At 35.7% G+C, this 16,933-nt stretch overlaps 1 long non-coding RNA gene across 1 annotated transcript; it reads right to left on the bottom strand.

The window, feature by feature from the left end:
* Positions 1-14,339: 14,339 nt before the first annotated feature.
* On the bottom strand, positions 14,340-16,383 carry LOC126592090 (uncharacterized). Its single transcript, XR_007612599.1, has 3 exons — positions 16,269-16,383; positions 15,666-15,726; positions 14,340-14,871 (listed from the first exon to the last, which is right to left on the bottom strand). It is a non-coding gene; the product is annotated as an uncharacterized LOC126592090 (long non-coding RNA).
* Between the last annotated feature and the right edge of the window lie 550 nt (positions 16,384-16,933).

Genomic DNA, 16,933 nt, shown 5'->3' with positions numbered 1-16,933 from the left:
AAGTTAGATTTCCACTTTCCACCATAAAACCTATTGACAATATAAGGAATGTCCCAACTTACTTATAAGTTCATATAATGCCCATTCTCTCATCATCATTGGATTCATTCTCAAATACATATCATAATCGAGTATTTGTGGTACCAAGACCAATGAAAGTTGGTGGAATGCATAAAAGTTTTAGAACGAAGTAAACATTTTGAGTTTAGTAAGATGGTATCCTAAAAGTATTTGTTTTATCAAAATATAGGATTGGAAATCTCTTATCTTATGCATGAGTTCATGCTAACTGCCACCAATAAAACACCGAATCAGGCCTTTAAAAACAATATATATTATTAGACTATAAGTAGTTCCTGAACTTGGTTAATGTTATATGGATTTTTTTTCGGTTCATGAAATGAGTTTTTGCTGGCACTTAGAAATACAAATCTTTTTATGGATTGAGTCTACTATATGAGGTACACAATGCTATAGATTCTCAAAAACCACATAACATTAGTCTTAATAAAAATTAAGGGTAAGAAACTTATGCTCTAAAAACTAGTAATTTTAAGTGTATTTGGATGTAACATCCAACATCGCTCAGGGGAGTGGATTTTCTAAGCCTTATATGTATATTATCATCCATACCTAGCACGAGGCATTTTGTGAGTTCACTGACTTCGGGTTCCATCGGAACTCCGAAGTTAAGCGAGATCGTAGCAAGAGCATTCCCATGTTGGATAACCCACTGGGCAGTTCTCGTGTGAGTAATTCCCAGAAACAAAACCGTGAGGACGTGGTCGGGGCCCAAAGCTGACAATATCGTGCTACGACGGAGGAGGGGCCCAGGATGTGGTAGAGCCCAGGTCAGGGTGTGACAATTTGGTATCAGAGCCAATCCCTGACCGGAAGTGTGCCGACGAGGATGTCGGGCCCCTAAGGGGGTGGATAGTAACATCCCACATAGCCCAGGGAAGTGGATCTTCTAAGCCTTATATGTATATTCTCATCTCTACCTAGCACGAGGCCTTTTGGGAACTCACTGGCTTCGGGTTCCATCGGAACTCTAAAGTTAAGCGAGATTGCAGCGAGAGCATTCCCATGATGGGTGACCCATTAGGAAGTTCTCGTCTGAGTTCCCAGAAACAAAAATGTGAGGGTGTGGTCAGGGCCCAAAGCAGACAATATTGTGCTACGGCGGAGGCGTGGCCCGAGATGTGGTGGAGCCCGGGTCGAGGTGTGACATCGGAACAGTCATGTAATTTTTTTATTATTTTTTCCAAATTATAACACATTTATTTTTTTATTAATATATTATAGAAGTGACACATATTAATCATATCGTTCACTCATATTAAAACATGTAAAATAATACCACTATATAAGAGTGTTCATTATATATACAAAAGTTTCTCCTAGAGCTCCAAGACATGTGCAGAATTAATTCACCATTTGCTGAGCTTGATTTCTTGGGATTTGATAGAATAGAAGAGAATACTTGTATGAAACTACGCACATGATCGTGTTTTTGGTTTAAAAATTGACTCATACTTTCACCAACCGATCTAAACCCATTAAAGAAAGCCTTAGACCCAACTGGCCCTCGCTTGGATGCATCTAATACAAAACAATTTTGGATTAACCACTCGTTTAGTAGCTAAACGATTTGTCTTCGACCTTTTTATATATGATCTAGACTGCAAGCATCTTCTTTAAAATATTATAAACCATTACAATGTCCGTGGTTGAGTTAATCTATTATGGGAAAAGGATACAAAAAAGTGCTACGTGGTCCTATCATAGTAGAATTTTAGTTAAATAGAGTGTTCGATGGTATCAAAACCATGCTAAAAGCATGTGAAACATACATGGCGATTGCTTCTTGAGTTGCACAATCTCTTTGTCTTCGCTTTTTTTTTTATATGTTTTTGTGCCGAAGCTCTATTAAAATCAGTTGCACAATTTCTAAATTTTGCGGGGTTTTTTTTATATATTTTTTTAATGATTTTGGCTGTTTGGAAAATTCAGAACAAGTTTATTTATAAGGGCAGATCATCTCTCTCCATTGTCTTTACATGTCTATTATTTTTGGGCTGGTTTATGGTGGGAAGTTTAATCCTGTATACTCTCAAAATTTAGATACTTGTATCATTTTTTCTCTAGGGATTCATCACATTCCTCACAAAGCCCCTACTATTCTTCCCGTGTTATGGTCTTCTTTTGTGACTCTTGGATTAAACATAATACAAATAGTTTGTCTAAGGAAAATCCTGATCCTACTACATACGGTGGCGTTTTCAGGGATTGTCATGGTTGGTTTCTTGGTGGGTTTATGTAAGGGTATTGGCCATTGCAATTCTTTCTTTGCAAAACTTTATGTAATTATTAATGCGTTCTTTGGTGGTTTGTGCTGCTTTGTTTTCAGACTTTGTTGGCTTGTCTGCCTTCCACTTTTCAAATTAATGCGTTCTACACCTTTTCGGTGGCAGATTGATTAGCTAATTTTGGAGTTGATCATCCATGTGGTTTATTAGCACTTCGCTTGGCTCGGTTTGAGACTTTGGTTCCAAGTGAATGATGTATTGTTTTTCTTTGTGGGTTTTGGCTTCTCCCGCTTGTATTTATTTTTATTGCTTTTATATTCAATAAATTTTCAGAATAGAGGACGAGGAGGGGGCTTGTTGCATCAGCGAATTAGCCCTTTCTAATTGCTCTGAGCGGGAAGGAAGTAGCCTTACTTTGTACTTCATGGCTAAAACTCAGGGTCTTGGTTCTTTCTAACCATTTTGTGCAGGTGTAGAGAGTAAGACTGCTATATGGTAAATCAATGATCAAGATTTATGTGTAGCTTGACTCACCTAGTCAGTTATTATCCTTTTAATAAAATAAAAATATGTGGAACACTTGTATAGATATATACTATAGTATCGCTTACCCATTTGAAGACAAACCAAATTTATGTTATTTCCCGGTGTATTGTCTCATTTGATGCAGAAAGTATTATAAATTGTACTGATTGTTATATATATATGTATGTATGTACATGCCCTTTAACAAGAGGGATCCCCATTTAAAAAAAAAAAATTGAGACACCTTCTTGACCATTGGATTGGCTTTAATGAAATTGTATAGTTGAGATTAAATCACAGGCCACACAATCTCAACCACACAATTTCATTAAAGTCAAATCCAACAGTCAAGAGGGTGTCCCTATTTTTTTAGAAAAATGAGGATCCCTCTTGTTAAAGGATTCCTATATATATATATGAAATATGTGGAGACACAGTGTGTGCTAGCCCTAGCCCCCCAATATTGGACATTAGGTAATGCAATATTGCGGAAAAAAATTGTTATCTACAAACACACGTTCACACTTTGATGTAATTTTGGACCTTAGGTCTAGAGGTAACGTGGACAAAATTGATAAGAAATTCAAAGGATGCATGATTTTTTAGAAGGTAGATCATCGATCCTGCGAATACAGTCAAAGCTGGTCTGCAGTTAGAGCTAGATAGTCCAGTCGATTATTAGGCATTAGGCTGGCCGGCCGGTTAATTGGTCTCATGAATTAGGTCTCTATAAGATGGCACCAGCTAATTAATTTTTACATTATGTGTTAAGTTTGATCCAGTCTCTCACATCAATTAACACTTTGATCAAGTCATGTTTAAATAAATAAATTAATCAACTAAACTTCTCATTTTCCTTGAACAAATTAATCGGTTCTTTTTCATAATATTCAAAGTCTTCCAATATCGAGCTTGAACCCAGATTTTCTTTTTGATTTCAAGTTTTGGTGAAGTTGATAGTTCAAATGCATGCATGAATTCGCAATGCTGCGTTGCTCAGGGAGTCGGTGGATAATTAAAGGATAGGCCTAACCATATTTTAGCATAGTTTTGAAGAATTGAAGCAGACATGTTTAATTAACAAGAATGAGAGATGAAATGAAATCCAACGACTTAGGGATAGGAGAAGTAAGGGAAGAAAATTATATATATATTTTTTTTGTTAAATGATAGATTTGTTAGATTTAAATGTTAAATTCGGAATATATTTAAACGAAGGAAAGAAATTAAATCATTGTTAGTAAACGCATGAAATTTTTTAAGAAGTTGAATAATTCACGTACCCATATTTTTAATGCATGCAAGTTATTTAACATTTAGTATAGTACATTGTGATTGTAATATATGCCCAAAACTTTGACTGTATCATGTAGAGTTGGGGAAGGAAACAGATGTCAACATTGTCAAGGATTTGGATTTTGTGATAGTAACATATGCCCAAAACTTTGACTGTATGTTTAGTCTTTGTCCAATATTTATTAATCTATTTGGTACAATGAAAACCCTAATTGTGTTTCACAGCTCAGTACCCTAATTATGCTTAGGGTAGTGATATTCACATACTCCTTTTTATCTCTCACATATCCTTATTAGTTTTTGTCTATTGATCTTCTTTAATTTGTTTGATCCGACGGCTAAAAATTAAAAAAGATGTGTGAGAACTGAGAGATAAAAATAAGTGTGTAGATAGTACCACCGACCCTTATGTTTATACGATTCTTTACCTAACTAAAAATTATCATAACCAACATAATTAAGCATGACTGATCTTAGGGTCTATAGTAAATTCCCTATTCATCACTTTCACGTGGACTCAAGTATTTGAGTAAAAGCCATATAATTCAGAATAAGTAGAATAGTGGATCGTAGGGTCTATAGTTAACATTAATTAACAAACTATTTACTACATAGTTCTATGGCACTACTAGCAGTGATGGAGGTAATATTGAACTTTATGTCATTTAGAGATAGATTGATTGAGCTAGCATGTTTCTGTAGATGGGCTGCCTCGTGCAGTCGTGCTACTATAAATCTGTCTCCCTTCATATGTAGACCTAGAGATATATCGACCATTAAAATGTAATCGTATTGTTGGGTTTATTGTACTTAGGTATAAACTGTTGTATATAAGTCGCCCATTGGAGAATTGATAAAATAAAATACAATATATAAATTTGTATATTTTCACTTTTAATAATACTGAAATATTTTGTGTGAAAACCTAACATCTAGCAATAGGTGGTTAAGGTGTGGGAGAATATCGGTGTGTCTAGTGGGCTAATGGCCCGCCTATCTGAATATTTGACATGGTATCATAACGGGTTTGATTGTGGGTCATGTGGGTTTGTGTCGTGCTCGAGTTACCGGGTTTAATGTACCACCATAGTTTCGCGCTTAATGTCCGATCTGGGATTGGTTGCACGTGTGGCCAACTATGTGTTGGTCTCACGTGAGGGGGTGTGTTGCATATAAGTCTCACATTGGAGGATTGAAAAATCAAATAAAATATATAAGTGTATGGTTCCACTAATAACACTGAGATCTTTTGTGAAAAAAAAAACAAAAGTCCAACACCTAGAAATAGATAGTCAAGTTGAGACAATATCAGTGTGGCTAGGAATTGCCCAATGACGTATCTCTCTGAATGTCAGTAAGGTAGATAAATTTGGTTGGTTGCTTATTTCTAGCTAGGAATTGGCCAATGTTCTGACATAAACAACCAACCAAATTTATCTACCTTAGCTAGCTTGTTTAAGGGACAGTCCTAATGTTCTGACGGCTCTATGTATACCTACAACTGCATTAAGGGAAACTGATTGCAAAACTTTGACTTTTTCATAGATATAAGAGAAATTTTTTTTACAAGATTTCCAAGAAAACTACACCTTTCCAAAATGTAAGTTTGTATAGAGTTACAAGAGGTATATTTATAAAGATCTAACAAACAGAGAGCAATCTTAATTCTTAAACCCTAATAGCAAATAAGAAATTTATTATAATTTCTATTCCTACTGGAAAACCCTAATACTAGGAACAAAGCTAAAACGATAAGTTTTGCTGCTGAATACAAAAGACTGTCCAAATACCCTTGGTCGGGCGCAGCAGTTTGCATAAGATCGGCATGCGATGCGATTCAAGATAATTTCCATTTAATTACGACCTTAACTAATGATAAGTAACACCTTTCTTCACTTCACCGGAGTATACAATTGTTTAGTTTTGTTCCTAGATAGAACAGTCAACAGTACATGTGGTACAGCTGCAGACTATACATAATTCTCAGATCCACGGCCATGATTAATTAGACCATGCATTCCATTTGCTCTTGCTGTTCCCAAAGAAACAATGGTTTCTTTTCTTTTTCATTTTTATGGTCCAACTAATCAAACAATGGTTGCTTTGCTTTATCTTTACTTCATGAGGAAACACCAAAGGACTTTGAAAGATAGCTATAAGACGTCCGTACAATCTACAGAGTAAAAAATGAAAACACTATTTGCTTTGTATTCCTTGTATTCTATCATGTGAATTCTCAATACCCCACCACACCCTCCTTCTTGTGGGCACTCTCTCTCTCGTGCATGATTATGATAAGTGCTTAATTTATATATTCCCTCGATCTGACTCCAAACTCGGGAGAATTGAGAAACCTTGTGTGATGATATATGGGTATAATATTGTTACACAAATCATCATGTATAAATTCGTGTTTTGTACTTTAGTTTCAAAATACTGTAATAAAAAAGTGTTCATACGAATTAAATCAAACAAACGCACTAACTGGATTTATGAGGTAATAGACAATCCTTTTGAATCTCTCCCGACGGGCTAGTAAGGATTTTCAAATGGTTTTTACTCAATAGGTTATAATATCAAACGAGGAGAATTATTTTATGACGTGTTTAATATGAATTTTAGGATATTGTATAAGCTAAATAACCCTAATGGGTTTACACTGATCAACACAAGTCCATTAAAAATCCTTATGCATCTATACTTTCCTTAATACAATCAGTTTAGTCCTTAATACATTTTCTCACTAAACCATATATAAGCACAAGATATGTTTACTTCTTTTTCAATTTCCAAGCAATTTATGATATTGCTCCCAACAAATACAGGATAGGTTTTGTTTTCTTTTTCATCTTAATCTATGATACGTGAGGATATATATGAAGGTAAAAGAGACTCTCACATCGGTGAAAGGAAAAACCTTGCATAGGCTTATAAGTGTTGGGCTACTTCCTATTTTACCAATTAATTTTATGATAAAACCTCAACTTTCTTCAAGATGTATCTAGATTAATGATAACTACAATTGTGCATAGAGTTTGTGTTTTGTTGTGCATGCAAAAAATATTAGTATATATGTATAAAGGCCTTTGAATTACCACTGTGGTTGGTCTATTTTAGGAATTCAGATCCTCGTCGGATCCTCTTTGTGAGGATCTCGGGGATCTGTCAATCATATTCATTCATTGTACATCATGGGTCATAAATTATTTTAAATATTTTTATTTAAAATTAAACACAAACAATACTTGACAAAAACTGACCGCACAATATATGATAAACGGACATGAGTCATGGATCCCCAACATCTTCACTAAAAGGATCCGGAGAGGATCCTGTTGGCTATTTTAGTACCAAAATCAGCAACAAAATACATAATTAAAGGCAGACGCTTTCTCCAGATCCATTGTAACAAACAGCAAAAATCGTTGTCGTCTAAAAGCTTTAATCAATCTGTCGACCGCCCCCGTACGTCTTTCACCAACCTGTCCTACACTGAATACCTTTGCTTCATCATTGTTATTATTTCCAATTCTAACAAGAAAAAGTGTATTCGCCTGCCTCCAATCAAATCCCTTCTTCTCAAGGCTTTGATTTCATCTCATCTAAGTGGCTAAAAAGCGCTTTCACTTTTCTAAAGTGTATATATAATAGATTATCTGTATGGGGATTTTGGATTTTGTTAATATGTATTGTTTACTTTACATGGTTACTATATGCGCTTTCACTTTTCTAAAGTGTATATATAATAGATTATCTGTATGGGGATTTTGGATTTTGTTAATATGTATTGTTTACTTTACATGGTTACTATATATATATATATATGTCTAAATTAATGCTGTTTAATTTACTTGGTTTGGTGTACCAAATTATGAACTTCTCTTTGTTCTCTTGGTTTAATTTACATGAGTACTATATATTTATGTCTAATTGTGGCCAAGTGCTGCTCTTCAATCTTGCAATTAACAATAATATTTCCATGTTTCATTCATAAAAAGAAATGGGAGAAATAGGGGCATCAATCCATATCGACTCCATATGGACGTTTAGATGAGTGATAATCGCAATTACGTGGTGTGGAACTCATGATCGATAAGTTACATTACTCAGTTAGACATGAAATCAAAACCACAATAAGAATTAAAGTCAGTAGTAAGCTCAAGTAAAGGCAGCTTTGAACATCAACAACGAAAATTTTACAATGCACCTACAGTTGTAGTAGATGCATTGGTGCAGTGAACGGTCGAATTTGCATACTTTAATTAAACATTAATTCCAGTCTAGTCGTCCACTCTGGTACAGCTGCAGTGTTATATGCAGAAGGACTCCATCAAACAATTATATACATTCATGATTGCTAGAAAATGGGCAAGTATTTTGTTATACCACATAGGGCTATGTAGAACAATCCTTTGGTGAATTTTCCCAGGGATGACTTTATAGTGGTCTAAAATCCGAGAAAATTTTCATTCTGACTGGAACACAAGGTACACCACGTGTTTTTATATAAATGGTGGTGTTTGTACCATAAGAGTCAAGGATCCACAAGAGTCTCCCTCCAAGGACCGGTCAACATTATACCGCCAAGGACCCACAAGAGTCTCCCTCCAACCAGGAGGCCAATCATAATGCGACACGTGTCGATATCAGAAGCCAATCATAGCACGACACGTGTCAATGTCAGAATGAAACTAGAAACTCTCTTCTATAAATAGAAATCATTCTCTCACAATATTCTCTAATGTCATTTGTACTAAATCATTCACTAGTACTCACAAAAGAAGAGCTTGAACCTATGTACTTGTGTAAACCCTTCACAATTAATGAGAACTCCTCTACTCTGTGGACGTAGCCAATCTGGGTAAACCATGTACATCTTGTGTTTGCTTCCCTGTCTCTATCCATTTACATACTTATCCACACTAGTGACCGGAGCAACTTAGCGAAGGTCACAAACTTAACACTTTCTGTTGTACCAAAGTCCTCACTGATTTTGTGCATCAACATGTGGGAAATATTATTTTTAAGTTATTAATTTTTTAACATACATATTTTACCATTTATATAATGACAAGTGATGTACCATTTCGTGACCGATGGAGAAAATTTTCTTAAAACCCTAGTTAGAAATTGCAAGACATGTAACATGCATGCATGTAATGCATGCAAAATTGCTATTGAACTGTCATTATTTGTGGACCGTAACTTTTACCTGATTAACGTTTGCCATACTGTTCGAAATGACATAAAGAAATTTGTCCTCATGCATTTGGAAGAGCACCTCCATGCATGGCTCCATCTCCATGGCCCGGTTTAACCCTACACGTGGCAGATGATTATGATTCCTCAAGAACTTTTGCATTCATAAGTTCCCTACGCGAGGGCAGCCGCTCAGGTGTCAGGAAACAGCGGCTGCAACAAATACCACTTTCTGTAGAAACAGCGGTTTCAGCGGGGATTCAGTACTGGTTTAGTACTACGTGTTTTTATAAAAAGTGGGTATAAAAAAAAGTTTAGTTTAAAAATATATTTGGTAAACACTTAAAAACAGCTTATCTTTACAGTTTTGGATGAAAAAACTGAAAACGTGAAGCAGCAAAAATGAGTTTATTCTCACAGTACATCAGAATCAGTTTTTTTTTAAAGCACATCAATACCAAACCAGCCCGAGATTTATACACAAAACCAAACATGGCCATATTTAGATGCAGAAAATACATACGAACAAAACTAATAATTCATATTAAACCATCGACTGCAAGCTGTTAGTTTCCATTATTCTTTTCAAATCTTTGTCTAAATTAATAGTACACACTGAGTATATATTAACATGATTGAAGGGAATAAAACTGGTTCAGCTAGGTCTCCATACATGTGAAGATGATGGACGTTGACATATGAATAACACTTCCTTGAGCAGAATTTATAGAAAAGCAAAGTATATGCAGATGTTGACTTATTTAAGCTTTTCCCTTTCAAGTTTGTGACCCCATCGAAAAAGAGTTTGAAATATCAAACAAGAAATTCCGGATACCACCAAGGCAACAACCAGATTATCTAAATTGTGTTCCCTTAAATTAAATTTCTCCAGTGTTGACTGCTTCTGTTCTTTTCTAAGAATTACTTTGTGTTAATTTGAAAGTAACACAAGCGAAGCCACTTGTGTTGGAACTGGAATTGTTGCTGAGATTCTTGTTGTGATTGAGGCCATTTAGATATTGCTTGGGAGACAGCGTAGCATCATATGTGATTGAGGTCATTTTCTATCAGCTTGCTCTATATATGGATGTCATAAGGTTTCTCAGAGTTCCTTGGGCAAATGGTTTATAATATATATCTTGCTTGCGTTTGCATTTTTCGCACATTTTCAGGGGTTACTAAGTGTTCTCATATAGTTACCTACTATGTGCAGGGATCACTAAAATGAATGTGACGAGCTTATAATTACAACAATGACCAAAATTGCTATGTTTATTGGCATGCTAATGATTATTTAAACTACTAGACAAAGCTTTAATTACCTGATGTGGACGATTTGTTAAAGTTGACATCCATTTTGTCCTTCAACTATATTCGATCTAGTGAGTGATCTAATTCAGTGTTAAACACAAAACGACATCTTATGGGATATGATGATTTTTTTTGGCTTAAAAGTAACAGTATATGACATTATCGCAAATGTTTTCTTTACTAGATTTATTCAATAAATAATGTGTTTTGCGTACATGTTAGAATCTTAGTAATTAAGCCTAAATGAAATCCAAAATATGCCTAAACCTGAATAAACAACACTAATACATCATCTGGTGAATTACAAAACTTAATACAACTCTGTGCAGCAGCACCAGTCGAAAAGTTAATGAGGATTGCTGATAGGGTTTAGTATAATTTCTAATCATTCATCATGGTTAGGGTCGATTTGTGATAATAGCTACTTTGAATAACCAAAACAAAAATCCAGACAACATAATATTAGGCCTAGACAGAGAGAGCCTAGAGAGAACATTTTGGTGACATCCATGCCCATTATTCCTCATCCTCATCCTGCACTGCTAACTTGTTGGCCCCAACCCGAAGTTGACATTGCCATGATTTCTTTTCGGTTTCTTTGAAAATTTGAATGACCACTCGTAAAATTTTTCAAAGCAAAATCGAAATTTGATTGCAAAAATTGAATAGACCCGGTTTCCCATATGGGGTTCCTTTTTTCTTTTTGCTTTTTTTTTTTTGAGCCCGCCAAGTCACCATGATGGCAACTTTTTTGACCGGTTATATACTTTTTCATTACAAAGAAACAAGCGACCTTTTTAATCTCCATTATATTATGTATGAACAAATTAATCCCTTCTTGTCTCAGTAATGGGTATTATTAAGGGTAGTGTTATTCACACTATTTTTTACTTCCCACATATCCTTGTTAAATTTGTCTATTAATTTTCTTCAATTTATTCGATTTGATGACCAAAAATTAAGAGGTGTGTGAGAGATAAAAATGGGCATATGAATAACAGACCTAGCTTCTCTGCCCTCCCACTTCCCATACACTCTCATCCCCTCCTATTTGTGCGGTCACGGTTAAGTCACGTCAACATTTTATATTGATTTTTTTATAGAGATAATAAGACAAAAAACAATAGTAATATAAAATGTTGATGTGGCTTAACCGTGACCGCACAAAATAGAGGGGATGAGAGTGTATGAGAAATGAGAGGGCAGAGAAGCCGGGTCCTATGGATAACACCATCCAATTAGCAATATGCCAATAATATTGTTGTTCTGGCAAGATTTTAGGGTTTGAAAGACATACACTGTGACCTATCCATACTAGCTAGAAAGACCATCTGTTTGTTTATGATTGGCCAAATACTCCTACAGCTTTGATGACATGATTGCACTTTTCACAAAAATATCATTGTCCTTCTCTTCATGGATCATTGGCACCATTGGCTCAACATAGCTAACATTTTGAAGAAGGTAATGCAACCATTTTGTGCGCAAAAGGCCTAAACCATAGATTGCATTGTTTAAAATACGCCTTTCTGATCGTATACATCGAACACGAACTCAAAGGGTTCTCATACTTCGATTTTCACTCTCACGTACGAAGAACCGAGTAGGAGGTGTGTTACGATCAGTCTTCTAACCTCACTAGCTAGCAAGGTCCCCCAACTGATGCCAGCAAAATCCTCCAAATATCTCTTTAGTTTTATTGTGCGTACGTACAACCAGACTACAGGCTTAGAGTGTCAAAGATGGCCTTCCTTGGAATCCACATTAACCCGTATGGGCTGCCGATGCAGGATCCCGGCATCAGAGATTTATGTCTCATCTTTTTCTTTTTGTTGTCTGAAAACTCTGCAATGAAAGCCCAATGGAAAGGGGGAGAGAAGTAGTCAGGCCCAAAGAGGATAAAAACCCAACAAATCTCTATCAAAGCTTTTGAGCCCCAAAAACAGTTTGAACATAACTTAGATGATTAGAAACGGATGACATGTGTGTGTGTGTGCGCGCGCACATATATATGTACATTACACACGAATATAATGTTTACATCCCAAATTGGCTTATCAAGTTTTCTTCAAATCAAATACACATGTTTTCTGCTTACATATATGCAATCAAATGCGCAATTGAATCGCAGGTATGCATGCAGAACCAATTAAAACCGTTTGATACTACAATATACTAGTATTTTTCTTTCACTTGTGAATGACATATCTTGGGTACAAATTTACTTGTAGAATGCGGAATGTCCCATTCATGTGACAAGGAAATGAAGAATTTAATTGAAATAATGGAAGATAGAGTTTTACTTTTTGGGGAGATATTGGACTTCATATACAAATCTTGGTGGTCGATGACCTTGAATTAATCAAAGTGTGGCTCTACCATATGGCCTTTGGGGATTAATTTAATTAAAAGTCAATTTCTTGTTCACAAAATTATAACTTTTTAATATTCCTATATCTCTCTTGGAGGAAAAGAAAGGATTTTACGTCAACGAATTTCTAAAATATGTGACGCTTAAATCTTGAAAGTTTGGGTTTATCTGCAGCCACATAGCACATATAATGAATGGTAGAGTCAATTTAATTACATAAATTAATCACATAATTAGGGTTTGATAATCAATTACAGTCCTACTAGTCCACGTTGTAGCTAAAAACTAAGAAGTAGGATTATCTCATATCTTTTTTCCCCTCTCCTTTCCTCCCCTCCTATTTGAACTGTTGCGGTTAAGCCACGTTAACATTTTATATTAATTTTTTATAGTAAGAGAAACGCAAAATAAGAAAATGTTAGAGGAGGGGATGGAAGAGGATGGAGAGAGCAAGGAAGAAAATCATAGTCCAAAAACTAAAGCGTCAACTCCGACATCATGAGCATAGAGTCAAATTTAATCAGTATGGTTTGGTAATCAAGTTTTTTCGAGAAGGTTGCCAAATTATCAAACGAATTTTACAAACGCAATGTATAAGGACTGTTTGGAAGTGTTTTTAAAGTTATTGAAAGTGCTTTTAAAGAAATTGGGTTCCAAAGGCACTTGAAGTGCTTTAGGGAAGAAGCACCAGTTATGTGTTTATTCCAAGCAGCACTTTAAATGCTTTTTTAAGATTTACTTGTGTTTTTACTAAGGATTGGTTTCAAAAACATTTTCATCAAAAGCGTTTTCAATCATTTGAAAAACACTTCCAAACGAGCCTTTAATCACACATGATATTGGCACTCTCAATTTTACTAAATGTTTGCTTCTCATTGATATCCAAATCTATGGAGATTTAAACTTGGGGAAACTTAATATGAGTCCAATTTTATGAGCCATTATTAGTCATGGTCCAATTTTGTTTAATTTTTGGGTTAGCTCTAGTGATTCATTGTCCACATAAGCTTATTTGTATTCTCTTACCAAATTTACCCTTAAATTGACCAATTAAGTAATTACTGATTTTTTTAAGTTTGGGATTAATGTTAATCTTATCCTTAATTATAGGATTAGGGATTTAAATCTCCTTTTTTTCTTCCCCTTGCCCAAACCGTTCATTTCTCTCCTAATTAAATAATGTGTCGGATATAATTTATCCGACAATATTTTTCTAAATCCGCCACTATCATCCGCCACCTAAAGCTAATATTGTAGTAGTGTTCTCCCTCACAATATCTCTCTTCCTCCGTTATTTTGCACAATAATCTTCTTCCATAATATTCTTCTTCTCCTCCTCCTTCCATAAGGATGATCAATATACATTTGATTGGTTAAAAAAATATATTGCATTAGTCAATTTTGTATTTTGGGTTCTTCGTCTCATCTTTATTTTAGTTTATTTTTTGCTTCATTCTCCGTTTTATATTTTTTTTAACTTTGAAGTTTCATCGAATTAGCATTTTCTCTAGTGTTTCCTCCCTCAATATCATTTTTCTTCACAATTTTTTGTTTTGTTTTTATGACACACCCTGACACAAAATGTCTGCCTTGACTCCGAATCAAACTGTGATGGGCGATACCTGGAGGGTCACGAAACCATAAAGTGTATTGATGTGAAAATGTGAATAAATTTAAAACCTAAAAGTGCCTCTAAATACAAGAGTGCACATGTGAGCGGGAATGAACCCATTTCACACATGACATTAGAGCATAAGTAAAGTACAGTATAGTGGATTGAGAATTATACCCTCGGGGATAACCACTTATATGAAGATTTGCCATGAGTCATCGTCGATACAAAAACTCAGCTACTAAAACCTGGAGGGGCGAAAAACAAAAGGGTGAGTGGGCACAAAAATAAAAGTTTATAAAAACCATTTGCTTTCTAAACATACTAACCCCTTACCGTAAAACACGTATAGTTTCCTAAAATCATACTACGTATAAGTATGAAATCAAATGCATGCCAACAATTGAATCAGAAGTATGCCACAACATAATAATTCAACAGCAATGTAAATATAATCATCTGCTCAACAGTCAATACTAGCACGCTAGTCAGAGTCATCTAATGTGACCTGTACGATTGCACCTATTGCTCATCAATCTATGCTAGCACACAAGTCGGAGTCACCTAATGTGACATGTACGATTGGACTAGGTGTAATAATATACGTTATAGTGCTACAATCACGTGAAGGCTAGCGTTAATTGCTGTCACATACGAGTCGGAATTGCCTATTACAATTTGTACGACATGGTTAGCACCTACTTGGATCCAAGGCGAGCGTGTGGTGCTGCAATGATGAGTCACTATATGAATATGAGCATGCCATAACTCAGTCATTCCAAACAACACAATAAACTCACTTGAACTTACATGCGCGTCCCATAGAATTACTTTAGTATTTCACAACACTATAATATTTACGAGCAAGTAAAATGTACATGAATATGCCGTGAAAATATAAATCTTAGCCACATAACAGCATTTTTAAAATTAAGTAAATCGTGGCATAATATGCATAAACCAAATTAAAAGCAGTGGAAACTATACAATATATATATATATATATATATATATATATATGAAAACAAAAATACCCACTCACATATCATGTAGTCAAGTCGAACCCGTCTCGTAGCATCGAGAATCCTTGCGATGTGTTTCGCCTAAAAACGAAACCATTAACGTAAATATATAACGTACTAACGTACTTATGCAGTTTCGTACAAAGTACAGCTAATAAAGTAACTATTTTAAAAGGGTCGAATTTCAGAAAATGGAGAATGGATTCAGGTTTGGCAAGTTGAGAAACCTAAGGAGCGACTTCGGTTCCTCCACGGGCCGCCGCACGAGCCACCACAAGGTCGCGCGCGCCCACGCGCCTTCCTCAAGAAATCTGCAGAATTTGCAGATTTCGGCTGACTTCCAAAGCTCATTTGGAGCTCGATCTCCAACGAAATTCAATGATTCAAAAGCCATTTTGAAGTTAGAAATGTCAGGAACAAAACCATACCAAAGTAGGGCCGAATTAAGGTCGGTGCTGGCCGGAAAAATGGCCTGAAAGTGGCTAAATGGCCACGGTCTAAGTTTTCCAGAATCTAAGATATTTCATCCCAAATTTGAAGGCTAATTTAGTGTCCAATACTTAACCATTTTTAGTGATTAAAAAACAAGCATGAAGCTAGAAATGTAGTGAACAACGCTATACCATTTTCGAGGGCCAAACGTCACCGAGATGGCCGGAAAAATCCTCTGAAATGGGCTAAATGGTCACGGGTCCAAGCTTCCAAAATATCTGGGGATCTCCCCCGAGGTTCATCTGCACCAACTTCATCTGCACCAACCTTCCCCCAAATCTCATTTCAAAGTTGAACAACAATATAAAACTTCAAAATAACAAGGAGTTGAGAGTTCGAGGCTCACCATGGTAAGTTAAATGGGTGAACAGTGATGGTTCTCACTGAATGGGAAGTAGACCACAAGTTAGGGTGCCCTGAGCAAAACGGCATAAATGAGGAGATGGTGGTCCACTCGTGTGGTGCTGCGATGGTTTGGGTTTCGTCCTATCTTCTCTGTGGTTCATAGAGAGAAGAGAGATTGAGATAGAGAGCTACGAGAGAGAAGAAGAGACCGAGAGTATGAATATAAGAGCAAGTCCACCCCTGTGGACTTTGCGCCAGCACCCAGCGCATTTATCCACTCAAGTGAACAGTAACAGACTCCAATGAACAGTAATAGGCCAAAGCATCTCCACCCCTAAAACTAAATAGCCTAGTCAATTTTATTAAAATATTATTAATTTTTATTATAAAATAATAATTTTTATGAAAGTACTCTCTGGACTCCATTCTTCTTTTTCTTCCCTGATTTTCC

Source organism: Malus sylvestris, chromosome 12 (genome assembly GCF_916048215.2).
Source record: "Malus sylvestris chromosome 12, drMalSylv7.2, whole genome shotgun sequence".
Classification (NCBI taxonomy): Eukaryota; Viridiplantae; Streptophyta; class Magnoliopsida; order Rosales; family Rosaceae; genus Malus; species Malus sylvestris.
This window is presented reverse-complemented; position numbering and strand designations above follow the sequence as displayed.